At 52.2% G+C, this 16924-nt stretch overlaps 1 protein-coding gene across 2 annotated transcripts in view; it reads right to left on the bottom strand.

Annotated features, from left to right (window-relative positions):
• SYNPO (synaptopodin) overlaps positions 1–16693 on the bottom strand; it is a 54857-nt gene extending 38164 nt beyond the window's left edge. The window contains exon 1 of one of the 2 annotated variants that reach the window (XM_055325474.1): positions 16660–16693. The gene's annotated coding sequence lies outside the window, so the exon portion shown is untranslated. Of the gene's footprint in view, positions 1–16168; positions 16258–16659 lie in introns of those variants that run through there. The other variant, XM_055325473.1, reaches the window with a different exon arrangement.
• Between the last annotated feature and the right edge of the window lie 231 nt (positions 16694–16924).

Raw genomic sequence — 16924 nt, 5'->3', positions numbered from 1 at the left:
ATGAGTTTGATTTGGGGCTTGCAAGGGAGAGGAGTGTGGTCAGCTCCACACAGGGAGCCTGGAGAGCAAGGGAGAGCTCCCGGCTGGAGACAAAGGCTTGAAAATCATGGGTGGGGGCACAGAGTGGAGGTGGACAAGATGCCCCAGGATGGGCCGATAGAGTTTAAGACAGGGCCAGTGGCCATTTACACTGGGAGGAAACCCTGGGATTTATAGATCTTGGTTCACAGATTCGGCCACCGCTTAGCTGCGTAACTCTGGCAAGTATGCACTCTCTGAATCTCACTTATCCTATTGGGAAATGGGGAGATACCCCCCCCCAACACACACATAAAACACACACACAAACATACACACGCACACTGGCTGGCCGTGGATAGTGAGAATCCGCAGTGTGAAAGTCTGTGGACACTTGTGACCTCCGGGCTTATACTGACCTCACCTGCTGTGGTGGTTGACCAGAAGGTCACTCCTCCGCCCCCAGGTGGGGTCTCAAGCACCCCCACCCCCTCACCGCAGCAAGCTGGGTCAAGGCATTGGCTTCTGGTTGGAGCTGTGCCAGGAGTGTGTGGTAGGCAAGAGGAAAGTGAAGTGACTTCCCAGGCCCTGGGGCAAATCAATGCCAACCAGAGAGAGGCAAACAAGCGTCAGGATCAGAGAGATAAAAGGCACCTGTTACAGCAGCCTCAGTGGCAGTGAAATGAGCACAAAGAAGCCAACCTTCTGCCCAGAGAAGAACGACGGGCACTCTCAGTACTGAACACCTGTTCCATACTGGCTTATTCACTTAAGTTGTTGAAATAGATCATCACGACAACCCTTTGAGAGAGGTACTGTTGTTATCCCATTTCAGAAGTGAGGAAATTGAGGCTCAGACAGACAAAATGACTTCTGCCTGAGTCACACGACCAGTGAGTGGCAGGGCTCTGCCTGAACCCAGCTCTGACACCTTGACCGTGATGGGGGAGACAGAGACACTGAGGAGATGACTCCGGGGCCTCTCTCCTCCCTGTGCTTTTTCTCACTCACCAGCTGCTGCCAGATTTCCACACCAGAGTGTCACAGAATCTTAAACTCTCATGAAGAGCCACCAGAATTCTGAAAAGACCTCACTAGCCATGTGACCTTGGACAGGTGCCTTCTGTACTCTGGAGTCTGTTTGCCCAAAGGCACAATGGTGGGGTTGAGCCAGATGATGCTGGAGGGTCTATCCAACCCTGGCATTGCAGGATGCCGTGATTCTAAGGCCTTGGAGCCTCCCTCCCCACCACCCACCACCACCAACCACTGCCACCACCCACACCATCACAGAGCCAGATGGCAACAGGCAGGAGTGGGCGTGGGGGGGCAGGGCTCCCTCTGACACCCCACAGGGGCCTCGCCTCACTCTGTCTCTGCCTCTGTTTTGCTGTATTTGACGGTGGCCACGGTTTCCAGGAAAGAAGAGAGAGGCGGAAGAGTTAACTTTCCGCCACCCACACAAATATTTTTGGCCGGCTCTGTCTTCACGCTGCCAAGCCAGGAGGGAGGGGTTGGCAGGAGCACTCCAATGCAAGTCTCCCTCCAGAGGAGGGAGGACTCACAACCCAGCTGGGGGGCCTGGGCAGGCCCCTTGCGGTCTGAGCCCTGGAACACCCACTGAGCTCAGGAGCCCAGGGCAGAGGTAAGGTGATCAGGACCCTCAAGAGGAATGATAGCTGCCCCTTACTGAGCATCTGCTAATGCACGGCCAAGCCTTTTACCCAACACTCCTGGGCAGCAGGTGTGTGCGTGCTGCCTACCGATGAGGAAACTGAGGCAAGCCGAGGTAAATTTCAAATCCAGAGGTGCCCCAGTGCTGAGGGGTAGAGCAGGAGGTGAGTCCAGCCACTGGGCTCTGTGCTCTCAACCTCTGCTCTCGATGGCTGCAGACTAACTCTGGAAACCCCCACAGGGGGCCTGTCTGTGTGAGCCATCTCCAATGTGGGCAGGAAACAGCCAGTGGACCTCTGCAGAAACAGGAGGGGGGACCCTCTAATTTTGGTTCCCCCAAATCCACATCCGTTTTCTGGCCGCAGCCTCCAAGGGCACAGAACCTTGGCAGGAACAGCTGACACAGAAGGCACAAACCTGTTGTCCTCTTTTCAGAGAGGGCAGCTCTGAGCGCAGAGCCAGGGACGGCTTGTCCAGGTTGTCCAGCAAGTCAGATGCAAGCCTGGCACTAGGACCCAGTATCCTAGGCACCTGCTTCCAGCTAAGCCCGAAGGGGTTAGCTTTCCCTCCTCCCTCCCCTGACCTCCAGGAGTCCGAACAGGGCCTGGAGCTGAGCTGAGTGTCAGACGCTCTCTGAGTCCCTATCCATGAAGTTAGAGGGCCTGCCTGGACCTCCTGAGGGTGGGCCGCAGGAAACATGGCCTTGGGAGCCTCATGTTCCTTCTGCTGTTCCTTTGTGATGGGGGAAGTACACTGGCTTTGGAATCAGATCTGGGTTCAAATTCTGACTCTATCATTCCATGGCTGCCTGACCCTGGGCAAATCTTTTCATGTTTCTGAGCTTCAGCTTTCCCAGCTGCAAAATGCGTTAAAATAGGGCCCACTTCAAAGTGTTGTTATAGGGATTAATTGAAAAGCACAGGCTCATTCCTTCACCCTGCAGGGAATGAGGGGGCACTGTTGTATGTCGCTCACCTGCTGGGCTCTGGGGATGAATGTGTAGCCAGGTGAGTGTACAGCTCAGTCTGGCCTCCCCTGATTCCCCATCCACAGCCTGCTTTGTGGCTGCAGGGGAAGGTAGAGGGACTGAGGGGTGGTGAGGATAGAGCTTAAGTAGGTGCATGGCAGGGGTCAGGGCATGGGGTCCTGGTTTTGACTCTCCCACTGACTTAGTGAGTCATATTGGGGAAATCACAGGATCTGATTCTACAGTGGGGAGCTAAAGAGGGCAGAGAGGGGAGAAGCAGTCCAGAAAGACTAGACCCTCATTCCTCTGAATGCCTTTTTGCCCCCAGAAGACTCCATACCTGGCCTCCCCATGTGCGGTCTCTTTCTACAGGGTCTACTCCATTCTTCTAAAGTGCAGCTTTAAATGTATTGCTTATTTGCTCAAGGACCCTCCATGGCTCCCCATTCCTCACAGAATAAAACAAAAACAGTTGCAAACAAAGGGAAATGCAGATTCAAAGGCAGATCTCATGATCCTCGGGTGAGGGGAAGGAAGGAGGGCTTCCTGGGGATGATGACGCTTCAGTTGGATTTGAAGAACCTTGACAGGATGTGCTTGGCATTCTGAGGGATGGAAGGTACTCCATCCAACAAGTCCCAGTGGAGGCAAGAAGGCAGGAGCATTTGGGGATGAATCGAGAGAAACACATGGGCCTGTATAGGCTGAGGCCTGGCCCTGTGTGGTAGGGCCCAGTGAGGTAAGGCTGGAAGACAAAATCATGGCAGGCTTCAGTTACCTGGACTCCCTCCTTCTGGCTCAAGAGGTGATGCAGAGGGCAGCCCTATGGGACTAGGGGAGCCACTGCAAGGCTCAGTTCTTGGGGGTGAGGCAGGGAGGAGAAGGTGGGAGGCTATGTCAAGAGCTGGCGTGCAAGGATCTCTCCAGAGGAACATTTTGGAGCAATTTCCTCAACACCTGGCACAGTGCCAGGCACATAATAACAATAACAATGATAATAACTGATGTTTATGAAGTGTTTACTATGTCAGGTGCTGTTCCAGACACTTAGCGTGCAGTAACTCATTTGATCCTCATCACAACTCTATAAGGAAGGTGCTATTATTATCCCATTTTACAGATAGGGAAGTCGGGCTTACGTGACTTGCCAAGCTCACACAGCTAGTAAGTGGCTGAGTCAGGGTTCATATCCTGACAGTGTAGCTCCAAATAGCACTATTATCCACAAGGCTGTACTGCCTCAATAGTGTAACTAGTTAATGAATAAATGAATGAATGAATGAATGAATGAGAAGGAAGGATGGGAGGAAGGAAGTTTGGAAGGGAGAAAGGGAGATTATCTCCAACCCCTGGTACATTGCCTGGCACATAGTAGTCACTCAATAAATATTCATCAAGTGGAATAATGAGTGCAGAGTGACTGAGGCATAAACTGCATACATAGCCTAGTGGCAAAAATGGAGTTCCTGTGGAGAAAGGATGTAAGTCAGAACTGGTCCAGATGGCTCAGGATACATCTGCCCACCCCACCCCTGATTCCTCATACCCTGACAGCACCTCAGCATCAGTGGGGTGGGGGCTAGTGTCTGGCCTGCTCAGAGCTGAGCTCCCCCTGTCACTGGGAAGAGAGCTTCTATTGTTCTCAAGAGCCTGAGCTGAGAGTATGTTCCTGTCTTAGTGCTTTTCTCCCAAGGAGGCGATTGGAGCCAAGGTGGGGGGTTTCTTCCTTATGGTTCCAAAGGAGGAGTCTCAAGCCCCTCCAACCTCTAGAACAGGTGAATATGAGGAAGCCCAGCATTCACGATTATCTTGCTACATGTTCTCAGAAGAGTCACTTCCTTACAGTGGGCCTCAGTCTCCCCAGCTGCAAAAGGCTTTGGGCAGAATGGTTGGTGGGGGCAGAAGCAGCCAAGACTGAAAGTATTCCCGGGATGCCTGGGTGGCTCAGTCAGTCAGGTCATGATCCCAGAGTCCTGGGATGGAGATCCATATGGGGCTCCCGGCTCAGCAGAGAGCCTGCTTCTCCCTCTCCTGTTGCAGCTCCCCCTACTTGTACTCTCTCTGTGTCAAATAAATAAATAACATTTTAAAAAAAGAAAAGAAACGAAACTATCCCTGAATCCTCCCTGGAGTTGCCCTGTCCTGGCATTTTCCAGTGAGTGAAGTCAGTTCCAGAGGGATATGCAAGCATGTCCACACATTACTGACCCCTCCGTCCAGGGCTGCAGGACAGACTGACCAATCCTGGCCTCCTTCCTCCCTGCCTCAGCCTCCAGCCATCACTGCCCTGGCTGCCCAGCCTGCTCTGACCCCTCCTCCTTCCCTCTACTTCTCTCCTCTCCCCCATCCCTGTCCACTTCCTGGGCCAGAAGGAGCCAGTGTCAAGTGGGCATCATGTGAAGCTGGAGGAAGCTCTGGAGGCATCAGGAAACCATCCCTTGGTGAGGGGTGAGGTGCTGGGAAGAGCTCCCCAAGTTGGGCACACTCAAGAGAGATGAGTGTCAGCTGGACCTCAGTTCAGCCTCACAATAGCTGGATGACTACACCAGTCACATCGTCTCACTGGATTTCAGTTGCCTTCTTGGTAGAGTGGCTACTCGGTCATTCATTTATTCCTTCATTCATTCAACATGTACTCACTGAATGCCAGCTATGTGCCATTGGCTATTTTAAGCTGGTGGTACACAGTGAACAAAAAAGAATAAAAGCTCTGCCCACGTGAGGCTCACATGTTAGTTAGGGTGTGTGTGGGGGGGTGGATGATAAATAAATAAGAAAGTCTGTCAGATGGTGATAAGTACAATGGAAAAATAATTAAGCAGGAAAGGGAACCAGGGACTGCTGTGTATTATTAGGACAGAGAAAACAGTGATATTAATATGAAAAACCTTGACAGATGCCATCCTGTGTTTTTATGGCATATGTATTTCAAGTTCACAATTGTGTTAAATTCTCATATGCAATTACAAATACATAAAATCAACATCAGGTGGCAAGCTTGGGAACATAAGCCCTGCAAACCTCTGGGAGATTTCTTTCTTTCTTTTTTTTTTTTTTAAAGATTTTTATTTATTTATTCATGAGAGACAGAGAGAGAGAAAGAGAGGCAGACACACAGGCAGAGGGAGAAGCAGGCTCCATGCAGGGAGCCTGATGTGGGACTTGATCCCAGGACTCCAGGATCACGCCCTGAGCCAAAGGCAAACGCTCAACCACTGAGCCACCCAGGGATCCCCGGAGATTTATTTCTTATGCTAATATTCTGATTATGCACTTGTTCATTTCATTTTCCACTATGAACGCATCTACCGTTCAGGATTGAGTATTTTTATAATCCTGGATATAAAAACATGCTTTCGTCTATTATTATCTCTTTGAAAACATTCTTTTCCAAGTTCATTTAATTGACGCCATCTCCTCAATATAAACACACACCATACAGTGAACTTGAGGATAATAATACTGATGTCATATAGCTGGGAAGATTAGACCAGGTCATGTATAAGTACTTGATAAGATGCAGCTATTGAAAAAATTATTATTTCTGTTAAGGGGTGATTGGGATATAACCAGAGCAAAAGCTACCATTTATTGCATATTGACTGTGTACTGAGCACTGAATCCATACATTCTCTCAAATACGATCTTGTTTATTCTCCACAATAACTTTATGAGGCAGGTACCTACTACTCTCCCCATTTAACAGACAGGGAGGAATGGAGGCCAGGGGCATGAGTCTGCCCAGGGCCCCAGAGCAGGAAAACAACGAGCAGGGACTTGAGGGTGCCTGTGACCTGAGTTAGCCACCTGGTGTCAGTGCAAAGAACCCTTCATTCTGGCTGGTGCTCTGCATGCTCTCTGTGACCTGGGCCACAGCCCTCTGCTCCTTGAGCTTGGTGATCCTGACACACACAATGACAGGGCTGAGCTTGGGGGCTCCAAGTGGCTTTCCTGCCGTGGATTGCCCACAGATCCCTGCACCCAGGACGTTGGAGGACTCTAGCTGCTCCAAACGGACTCGCCAAATCCAGCCTGCTCACAAAATCAGCCAAGTCCCATGCACGTCACATCTATTTCTGCCCTGCTGGGTTTATAAATATGTGGGCCTGGGAACCAGCTTCGACAGAATCGGAGAGACTGAAGTCATGGCTATAAATACAGGGCCAAGGCTGTCTGGGGTCGAGTGGGGAATGCCCGCAGGGTCAAGGCCAGCCTGGAAAGACCACACCCCAGGGGTCCAGCACTCGGTCAGTCTCCTGCAGAAGCAAGAGAATGGAAGCTCCAGGGGCATGTACTTGCCCAAGGCCACTTGGGTAGTAAGGGTCAGAGGTGGGCTTGGAGCACCAGGCCCCTGGCTCTGAATAGAGCCTGTTCCTCACGCTGCCTACTGACCAGGCTCCTAAATATCTCGCCCCAACCCTACAGCTCTCCTGGGCTGAACAAATGCATATTATGATTCAAGTTCATAAAATAAGCTTCTACTAGTAACAGACTGCTTTTTATCCGTAAGATACATTGGGTTTCTCAAAAATTTCAGTTGAGAAAGAGTTCAATGACTAAAGCGTCAGGAAATTACTAACCATATCTAAACTCCTGCTCAATAGGACTCTCCTCCATGCGGGGTGGCCTGGCTGCGTGCTGAGGCCTGCCATCCTGACCCAACAGCCCGCTGTGGGACTTTCTTCCCAGGTCTGCACTCGGTGACGTAACTCTGAGAGCTCGAAATTGGCCATGGTGGGACTTGTTACACTGTAGAGATGGGCAGATGCTACAAATCAAGCTTTTGGTCCCCCCCCACCCCGCCGGAGAGCCAGTTGTTAAATATTTATCAGCACGCCACTGCTTATGACCATGGCTAGTGAATCCCAACTATGCCCGTTGCCTGGCTCGCTGAAGTTGAGCCAGTTATTTTACCTCCGTGAGCCTCAATTTTTCCACTGGTAAAGTAGGAACCATAGTCATACCTACAGCATGGCTGCAGTGAGGCTAACAGAGCTTGTACCCCTAAGGGTTAGCACAGGGGTTTCCAAACTTATTACTTATTACTGTCTGCATGTTAGAATGCCTGGAGGACTTTGTACACCCTCCAAAGCTCTGGCCATACCCCAGGCCAATTCAATTACAACCTGTAGAGGTAGGGCTTGGACATCAGAGTTTTTGGAGATTTCCCAGGTGGTTCCAACATGCAGACAGGGTTGGGAACCCTTGGCTCACATTGCCTGCCTCTTTGCTAGCACTGGGCAGCTGTCCAGGGAAGAAGAGAGAGAAGGGAGCAGTGGTGGGAGGGGTTGTTTGTTTGTTTGTTTGTTCTATTTAAAGACCCAGTCTGCCTAAAGTGTGCAGGAGATGCTGCTTCCAGGGACCACAGAAGGGAGTCTTTCCCTCCCTTCCAGATGTACTCTTGGACACCCTACACGCTCCAGAGCAGATGGGCACAAGCTTATACACCCCAAGGAGGCCTCACTTATTGGTACTCAGCTGGCCAGCTGGGAGATGAAGAGGCCTTAGCCAGGCCTCTCCCTCCCCTCCTGGAGAGAGTAAGGCTGGCTCTTCTCAACCCACAGGCCAAGGATCCACAAAGTTTGGCTTAGCCTGGGAGACAGCAAGCTGCCGGCTTGGAAGACGCAGATTAAGAATAGAGGTATCAGTGCTTCTGCCAAAGAGGTTTGGGGCCTCGGCCCCCCTTTGCCCTGGACTACCACCAATGAAAATTGGTGATAAAAATAAGTGTAAGAGTGGCCAATATATATTGGATTCTTCATGTGCACTAGCATATACCACACAAGCACCTTGGCAGCCAGTCTAGAATAGAGCCACACTCTCCAATCCAGTGGCCGCTGACTGCCTGTGCTACCGAGTACTTGAGCTGTGGCAAGTTCAGACTGAGATGCGTTGTAAATGAAGGATACCACCAGATTTCAAAGATTTTGTACTCAGAGAAAAATGTAAAACGTTTCATTGATAATGTTTTAAGGATTTATGACATGTTAAAATGATGCTATCTTGGACTTAAATGAATGTATTATTAAAATAAATTCCCTAAATTCTTTTTTTCCCCACCTCTTGCTTTTTACTTATTCAGCATAGTTGCTAGAAAATTTAAAATTACATGTACTCGCATTATTTCAATAAACACTGCTGGCGGAGCACCGGGGTGGCTTAGTGGTTGAGCGTCTACCTTTGGCTCAGGGTATGCTCCTGGGGTCCTGGGATCGAGTCTTGCATCAGGGTCCCAGCAGGGAGCCTGCTTCTCCCTCTGCCTACATCCCTGCCTCTCTCATGAATAAATGAATAAAATCTGTTAAAAATAAAAATAAAAACCAGCGCTGGAATGGAGGTCAGGAGGGCATACTCTCTAGCATCTCAGTCCTGGGCTTTGAATTGTACTCTCCACTCTGCCACTTACTGGCTGTGAGACCTTGGGCAAATTATATAACTCTGTGCCTTGGTTTCCTTATCTGTTAAATTAGGATAATAATAGTAACTATCTCTTGTGGCTCTGGTGTGGATTTAGTGTCCTGGCACAGAGAAAGAACCCATTAAAAGTCAGCCATCAGGGGACCATCTGGCACACGGCTAAGTGATTTCCTTGGATTATGTCATGCCTCAATAGGTGCCGAGCTCCCTGTCACTGGCAGTGAACAAGTGGAGCCTGGGGAACCCCTTGGCAGGCTGCTCTAGAGGTAGTCAGAAAATTGAATGTGGGCGGGGGACTCATTGATGAGATGGCCTTTGAAGATGGCTCTGGGTGACACTGCTTGTGCTGCTGTCTGCCCCTGGCTTAATGTTCTCCGTGAATCTTCTCCACTGTTTCCTTTCCTCTCCCAGATTTTCACTCAACCCAACTGAATGTAATAAACACTTAAAGATGCCACTGGGAGCCAGCATCCTGCAGAACACCTTTGGGGAAAACAAAGATAAAGCAGATGTAGGGACACCTGAGTGGCTCAGTGGTTGAGCATCTGCCTTTAGCTCAGGGCATGATCCTGGGGTCCTGGGATCGAGTCCCACATCAGGGTCCCTGCAGGGAGCTTGCTTCTCCCTCTGCCTGTGTCTCTGACTCTCTCTCTGTCTCTCATGAATAAATAAATACAATCTTAAAAAAAAAGATAAAGCAGATATGGTTTCCATCTGCAAGCAGTCTGGCATGGGCAGAGGGCATGAGGCAGTGGCTTAGATATTTATAATATGAGGCAGGAGGTGACAAGGGCCATGAGCAGCTACCTAACCTCTCCAAGCCTCGATTTCTCTACCTGTAATATGGGGCCAATGACAGAACCACCTTCTAGGACTCATGAGGAGGATTAAATGAGATCACAGGGGAAAAGCACTCTGCACCATGCCAGGCACCCAGCCAAGCTCAGGAAGTGCTGGTCATCATTCTGGTCCCACAAGTGCCAGCATCATGTCAGTTTTGCTCACTGTTGGTTTGTTCACTCGTTCATTTATTCATCCACTCACTCATTGAATCAGCAAGCAGTTTTGGAACATGTGCTGTGAGCCAGGGCTGCTCTGGTTGCTGGGAGTTCAGCTGGGACAAGTCACTCCCCTGCACTTGGTAATGTTGAGAGCTGGGCATAGTAGGACAGGGAAGACAGACAATAAACTAGTAGATGAATAAATAAGCCAGGTAAATGCAGATCATGAGAAGCACTCTGCAAGTGACAGAGGGAAGAGACACACCCTGCTCTAGTGCGGCAGCTAGCATCCCTAGGACCGCACGCCTGGCACCTAGTAGGTGCTCACTAAATGCGTGCTGCACAGATCTCAAATGAGAGACACTGTGGGATGTGGAAAAGGGGTGGACTGGTTCCACATGGGAATTTTCTCTGACAGGGGGTGGGTGGAGCACGGGAAGGAATCAGACTGTCAGTCCATCAGCGACCTGGTCGGACAGGGGAGCAGCTCCAGGTTGGAGACCTGGGTTCAAACTAGAGTTATGATTTGCCATGTCCTACGAGCCACTGACTTCAGGCAAGCCCTTTGTCCTCTCTAGCCTCAGTTTACCCCTCCATAAAGTGAGGAAGTTGGACAAGATGCTTGCCAAGAGTTCCTTCAATTCTGGTAAGTCTGTGGATCTACCTCACCTGAGATTCTGTGTCTTGGTCCTGGAGGGCAGTGGGTGGGGGAGCAGCATGGGGAGGCTGTATAGCATGGAGACACCTGACTGAGGGAACATACCCAAGGCCCCCTGGGGACCCCCCATTTCTTTCAATGCCCATGTCTCTGCTGGGTCGTGTGGTCCCCCAAAGGCCTCGCTGTATAATTGCTACTCTCATGCCACATCCCTCACATCCTGTATCTGTGCTGTTGGCATTTTGAACCCAATGGAAGATTCTGATCTGCATTTTAGTTAGTTTGACCCTCTATGGAAAGGATTCCCAGTGAGTGGTGGAGTCAAGTTAAAAGAAAATAATTATCACCACTGACACCCCCTGCCCCCTGCCCGCACTTAGACACACATACTGGATAAAATAAAATAATGGAAGGGAAACATGTTTTGTCAACAGTTACCCAAAGCTATTATTAAGGAAACTCTGAACAGACTTATCGAGGCAATGGCTGGCTGGCTGAACAAGTGTGAGGTGTGTGGCACCAGACACACAGGTGTAGGAAATAGAGGTACAGTTTTGGGGGTCAGGGCAGGTCGGGGAAAGGGAGTTGTAACAGCAGGTGCAGAAGGAGGAGGCTGGAGGTGCTGAGTCTGACTCTGACCCCCGCTTCTCCTCTCCATGGAAGCCTTGGCCCAGCGCACGCAAGGACACCCAGCCCCGTTCCCTCTGCTCTCTGTGACCATGGGCAGGGCGCTTCCCTTCCCCGGGCCTGAGAAACAGAGGCAGCCTCAGGGTGCTGCTTCATGGGGCACAGACAGTGGGGGCAGCACAGAGCCGGAGCCTGGCACTCCCAGAGACAGCGAGGGGCAGCGCTCAGCCAGTGGGCTCTGTGCTCTGGGGGCCTGCTGGGTGGGGGTGAGGGGCGCTGGACAAACTGCATGACATTGGCAGAGTTACTTCGTCTCTCTAGTCTGTTTTCCCATATGCAAACCAGGGCTAATTACAGTGCCCACCTCATTGCGCTGCAATGAGGATTAAACCAGTTCATGTAAGTAAAGGGCTTAGAGCTCACCAGTAAACACCCGGTACGTGTTATTGTGGTTGCAGTGAAGGGCTGAGCCAGGGGTTCCAGAAACCCTCCATCTCAGCACCTGCCCTCCAGCTCAGAGTTGCCGCACCATGTGTGTGCGTGTGGGCGTATGTGTGTCTTGTATGTGTGTATGTGTGCATGTCTCTCTGCATGTGACTATACGCCTGTGTATGTCTGTGTGTGTCTATCTGTGCCTCTGTGTGTGTATCCGCATGCCTGTGTGCAGCTGTGTATGTGTGTCTGTGTATCTGTGTGTGCGTGCGCACGTGTGTGGGGTGGCTGTGGAGTCTGTGTGCAAGACTGCTGGGAGTGGCCCAGGAGGTGGCTCTGCCAGACCAAACAACCCCAGTGCTCCAAGCTCCAGGCTTTTCTCTGACTCTGTTTGCTTTCTTTCTCTCCTTTCCGGTTCCCCTTTAACTGGTTCCTGCTTCCAGGGAGCAGAGCTGGAGGGAGGCCCTGGCAGGGTAGGTACAGGGCCCTCCCCTTCTCCCCTCCTCATAAGGTTTCTCAGCCCCTGCTTCCCTGCGACAACCCCGACAACCCCGTGCAGGCCCCTTTCCTCTCTGAAGGGGTTCTCTGTCCTCCTGGTTCCCTCCTGGAGGAAGCCGCCCCACAATCCTGCTGGCAATGCTACTGAAGAGCGCTGCTATGCCCACCTACCGCCCGGGATGGGGTGCAGTGTTCCTCCAGGAGGTGGTTCTGGTAGTGTCTGTGGCTAGATCCAAAACCAGTCCCCAGAGGAAAAGCCCCCCTGGACTCCCTGAGCTCTTGACCACCGGCCTTACTACCTGTAAAGGCTATGGCCCTGCCTGGGGATAAGAGGGACTATTTGGGTGCATTTTGAGGGGCAAGGACCCCTGAGGCCAGCCAGGGGGGCTTCAGGCCTCCAGGTCACCATTCATTCAGGGCACTGTTCACTGAGCACTCACTACCTGCCAAGTTGGCTCACGTAACCCCCACAGACACCCTACGAGACAGGTGCTATCCCTGCCCCAATTTTATACACGAGGAAACTGAGACTCAGAGAGGTCAGTAGGCTGCTTAAAGCTACAGAGCTGAGAGGAGTAGGGCTGGGCCTGGAGCCCGAGGCTCAGAAAGAGTGGGTACTCTCCCCTCATCTCCGAGCAGTCACTCACAATCCCGTTCTCACCTTTGTGAGGTGGTGGTGACACCCTCCGCTTACGTCAGCAGAGTTACTAACAGGCCCAGTACTGTTGAGCTACTGTTTATGGGGCGCCAGGCCTCCTGTACCATCATCTCAGGGGGCTTTGTGACAACCCATTTTATAGATCAGGAAAGTAGAGCTTGAGAGATGAGCAGCGATCCGGCCAGGTCCCTCTGCCTCAGCAGGAGCAGAGCACGGGTCCACTTGACCACTTTTCTTTCCTCTTTTTTTTCTCTAACCCCACAGCAAATGCCAGCTTTCCTTGGCCTGAAGTTGATATCATCACTGGTAGATCCGGGGGTGACTCTATGGGGAAAGTGCCTTGCTGCCGCTCCACGCTCTACATTTTGCAAACCCAGGAAAAGGAAATCCAGGTGAAATCTAAGGAAGCGGAGTGCCCAGGGCATCACTGTGGCCAGGTTCGACTAGAATCCTCTGCCTCTGTCAGGACCCACTGCTTAGCATAGCAAGCGTTACGTGGCTAAGTGGACCCTGGTTGTACGGACAGCTGCATCTTCTAAATGGGAATGTGACTTTAGGAAGGGGTTGCGTTCTGAAGCCCGCTCCTCCCAACTGAGCAGTGCTACCTCCCGCACCCTGGTCAGGAAGATCTTTCTAGAATGATGCCCAGACAGCTGTCCAGCACATCATAAAGTAGGCTTCTGTTTGCCCTTGGCCTTGGGTGTAGCTGTTGGTAGTTCCGCAGGACCCACAAAGCCACTGAAGGCCACCTGGAATGTGATAAGTTCTGAAAGCAGGGACTGTGCCCCTGACCCTGGCCAGCTGGTTCTCCAGAATTTGAAACAGCTGGTCCAGGCCCCAAGGGAACCTGGTACCAAGGAGTGTGGACACTCCATTTGGCCCACCTCTGCTCCAGGGAGCCCAACCCCTAACTTCACAACCTCCTAGAGGAACAAGAACTCCCTAGAAGCAGATGGATATTGCTCCATCCTCAGACAGAGCTAGGGAGTTACTGTAGCCTTGCTGAGCACAATGCCTCCTGAGGCTGGTGTGGAGGCGGAGGTCCTGGGAGTGCAGGGATCTTGCCCTGGGCAACTTCCTCTGCACCTGAAGGGGTCCTGAATCCATTCTCACTCAAAGATGCTGTCCACATCCTTGAGCCAACGTGTGGTGCCCTCTGCCTGCTGCAGGATGAGATAAGAAGGGACTGTCTCAGAAGCCATGCCTCCCGCAGCCGGGCAGGGTCGTGCTCGCCTCCAGTCAGTGATGTGACAAATCACAAATAAAGATCCATGGGTAAACTGTCATTGTCACGAGTAACAATAACAGCATTGGCCAGCTTCTTAGTAAGGAGGGGATTTGCAGGGGGCACATCCTTAACGACACAGCCTGGAGAAGGGACCGAGGGGCTCTACCAGGGGCTCCTCACACCCCCTGCATCCTCCCAGGGGCAGTCCTGGGTTGGCACATAAAACACAACCAAGTAGCCAGGGAGCCAAGGCTGAATGGCAGGAAAGCTGAAGCCAGGGTGGCCCCTCGCCTACCCGTCCAACCTAGTGATTCAAAGCAAGGCTGAGGCCGGATAAAGCACTTGAAAATGTCAGTCAGGGAACAATCTCTTTTCCCAAATTCCCTGCCTTTGACCTTGGGCACCCAGCCCTGACCTTGGGACGGGCTGATCTTCCCCCCCCGCCCCCGGCTCTGCCAATTCCATCCTCTGTCTTTTCACACACACACACACACACACACACACACGGTGTGACAACTGGGCTTTTCACTCTAATCACGGAATAATAAAACTACTCATTTGTGGAGGCCAAAAGATGGTTTACAAGTAGATCACACTGAGTCCTAGACAGCCAGAACCAACATTCTTCTAGGCATTTAAAATGGTAGAAGCATCAAGAGTGCCTGTTGGACACTCGTGATGGAGTGGACCCCAGGGACCTGCTTGCAGTCCCCTGTCTTCATTCATTTGAGTAGTTTATGCTTTCATCTAACGTATGTTTATGTATTTTTCCCTAATGTCGGTAAAAATAACACACAAGCCTTGTTAAAATGAAAATTAGTAGTCCACGTGGCACCATCTCATGAGCTACCAGGGCAGCACACTCCGCATTTCGGGAAATACTGACTTGGCCCAAACTTGCCATTGTAGGGATGGGGAAACTGAGGCTAAGGAAGGGTCTCTTCCATAAGAGACTTGTCCAACATCCACAGCAAGGTAGTGGTGGGGCCACCACCAGAACCCCGATCCCTGCTCCCAGCAAGTCTCACTCCTTATGGAGAGAAGACCCAGGACTCAGGTCACTGGGGCCCCCGGGTGCCCCTGTTTGCCTCAGAATCTGAGGGCAGCTTCCAGCCTCTTCCCTGAGGCCTGACCCCTTCTGGAGCTGCCAGCCCCCACTGCTGTCTCCCTGATGCTGTGGGAAAGCTGTCCCCTTGCTTGGGCTTGCTTTCCTCACCTTCCAGGGCTTCAGTGAAGATGCCTGGAATTGAGAGCTTTGAAAAAGGTGACAACCGACGTGGGAGAAAAGGCCTTGCTCTGTGCCTCAGACTTTCTCTCTGGGAAATAGGCAGAGGTTTGCTAGTGTGAGAAGGCTCAACTGGGTTGGAGGAAAAGGAAGGAAGGAGGGGGTGTCTCTGCCTAGAAGGACCAGTGCCGACTCAGCCGGGGTCACCCCAGAGGACCCTTCCGGGAGGCAGCCAGCAGCTCCCGGGCTCTGGGAGATAGGGAGGAGCCTGCCCAGGACGCTGGCCACAAGAGGCCAAGAGGGAGGCCAGTCTGACCCTGTGAACAGGACCACACCGACCTGCAGACACTCTCACACACACACACTCATCCATGCAGCATGCACACACGCAGGACTCAGACATCCACACGCACTTTCTGACATGCTCTCATTCGTGCAGATGCAAATGACCCCAACCCTTCCTGCCCCCGCCACCCAGCCCGGGCACACAGCGGAGGCCAGCCTGCCTCTTTCCTTCCCCCAGTCCCCAGCCCCAGGCTTGGCGGCGTCTCTGTCCCGCTGCCTGGGAGACACATGTGGTTTCAGTTAGCAGCAGAGCGGGCATTTCCGTCCCAGACAGCCGGGCCCTGCCAGGGCCCCGGCCCCACAGGCACCCACAAGAAGGGCCACCTCGCCCCCCCGCTCCTCCACTGGCCACCTCGGGCACCCCAGAGGGCTCTCTCCCCTGGAAGACCCTGCTCTCCTCTCGCATGGTCTCCCCCTCACCTGGAGCCAGAATCCGCACCCACTCGCGCAGGGACCAGCTGTGCCCGGGCCTCCGGCCACGACTGCCCGCCTGCCTCCTCGTTCGCGCTGTCTCGGAGCAGGCTGAGCGGGATGGAAGGAGGGCAGGGTGTCAGGGGGGCGGGCGGGAGGGAGGGGAGGGGGCGTGTGGAAATGAAACTTTAATAACAGAGCCCCTTTTGTTTCCGAGCATATGGGATATTTCATACATACTGAAGACATTAGCCGTCTATATTTTTAAGGGCTCCGGCTAAAGGATGAATAAATACAGCCCATATTCCACTCAGCAAACACGCACATGCAGAGCGCTGACTTCTGGAGCATTTCAAAACCCAAAGAGAAAGCCCCCAGTGACACCGGACACTTAAAAATAAATATGTTTCCAAAACCTCTCGCTCGCCTTGCCCCCCTTACAGCCACCTGGAAGCCTTGGGGCTCCTTTTCTCCCACCACCCGCCCTGCATGCCCTCTACCTTCCGCTTCAGAGCAGGGCAGCAAGCCCCTGGAATCCAGCCTCCATCCCAGTTCTCTGTCCCAGGACTGCCCGCCCCCTCTCCCAGCCAACTCCCAGCAAGATCCTAGACTGTCGGAGTTCCCAAAAAAGCTTGGAAATCTTTGCCTTCCTCTTTTCAGAGAAAGGGTACCAAGGCCCAGAAAGGGGCAGGGACTTGCCTGAGGTCACACAGCAAATCAGGATCTTGAGCCAAGGGGCAGTGCCTTCTTCTTTCAGTAGAAGGG

This window comes from Nyctereutes procyonoides, unplaced genomic scaffold (assembly GCF_905146905.1).
Source record: "Nyctereutes procyonoides isolate TBG_1078 unplaced genomic scaffold, NYPRO_anot_genome, whole genome shotgun sequence".
Lineage (NCBI taxonomy): Eukaryota > Metazoa > Chordata > Mammalia > Carnivora > Canidae > Nyctereutes > Nyctereutes procyonoides.
This window is presented reverse-complemented; position numbering and strand designations above follow the sequence as displayed.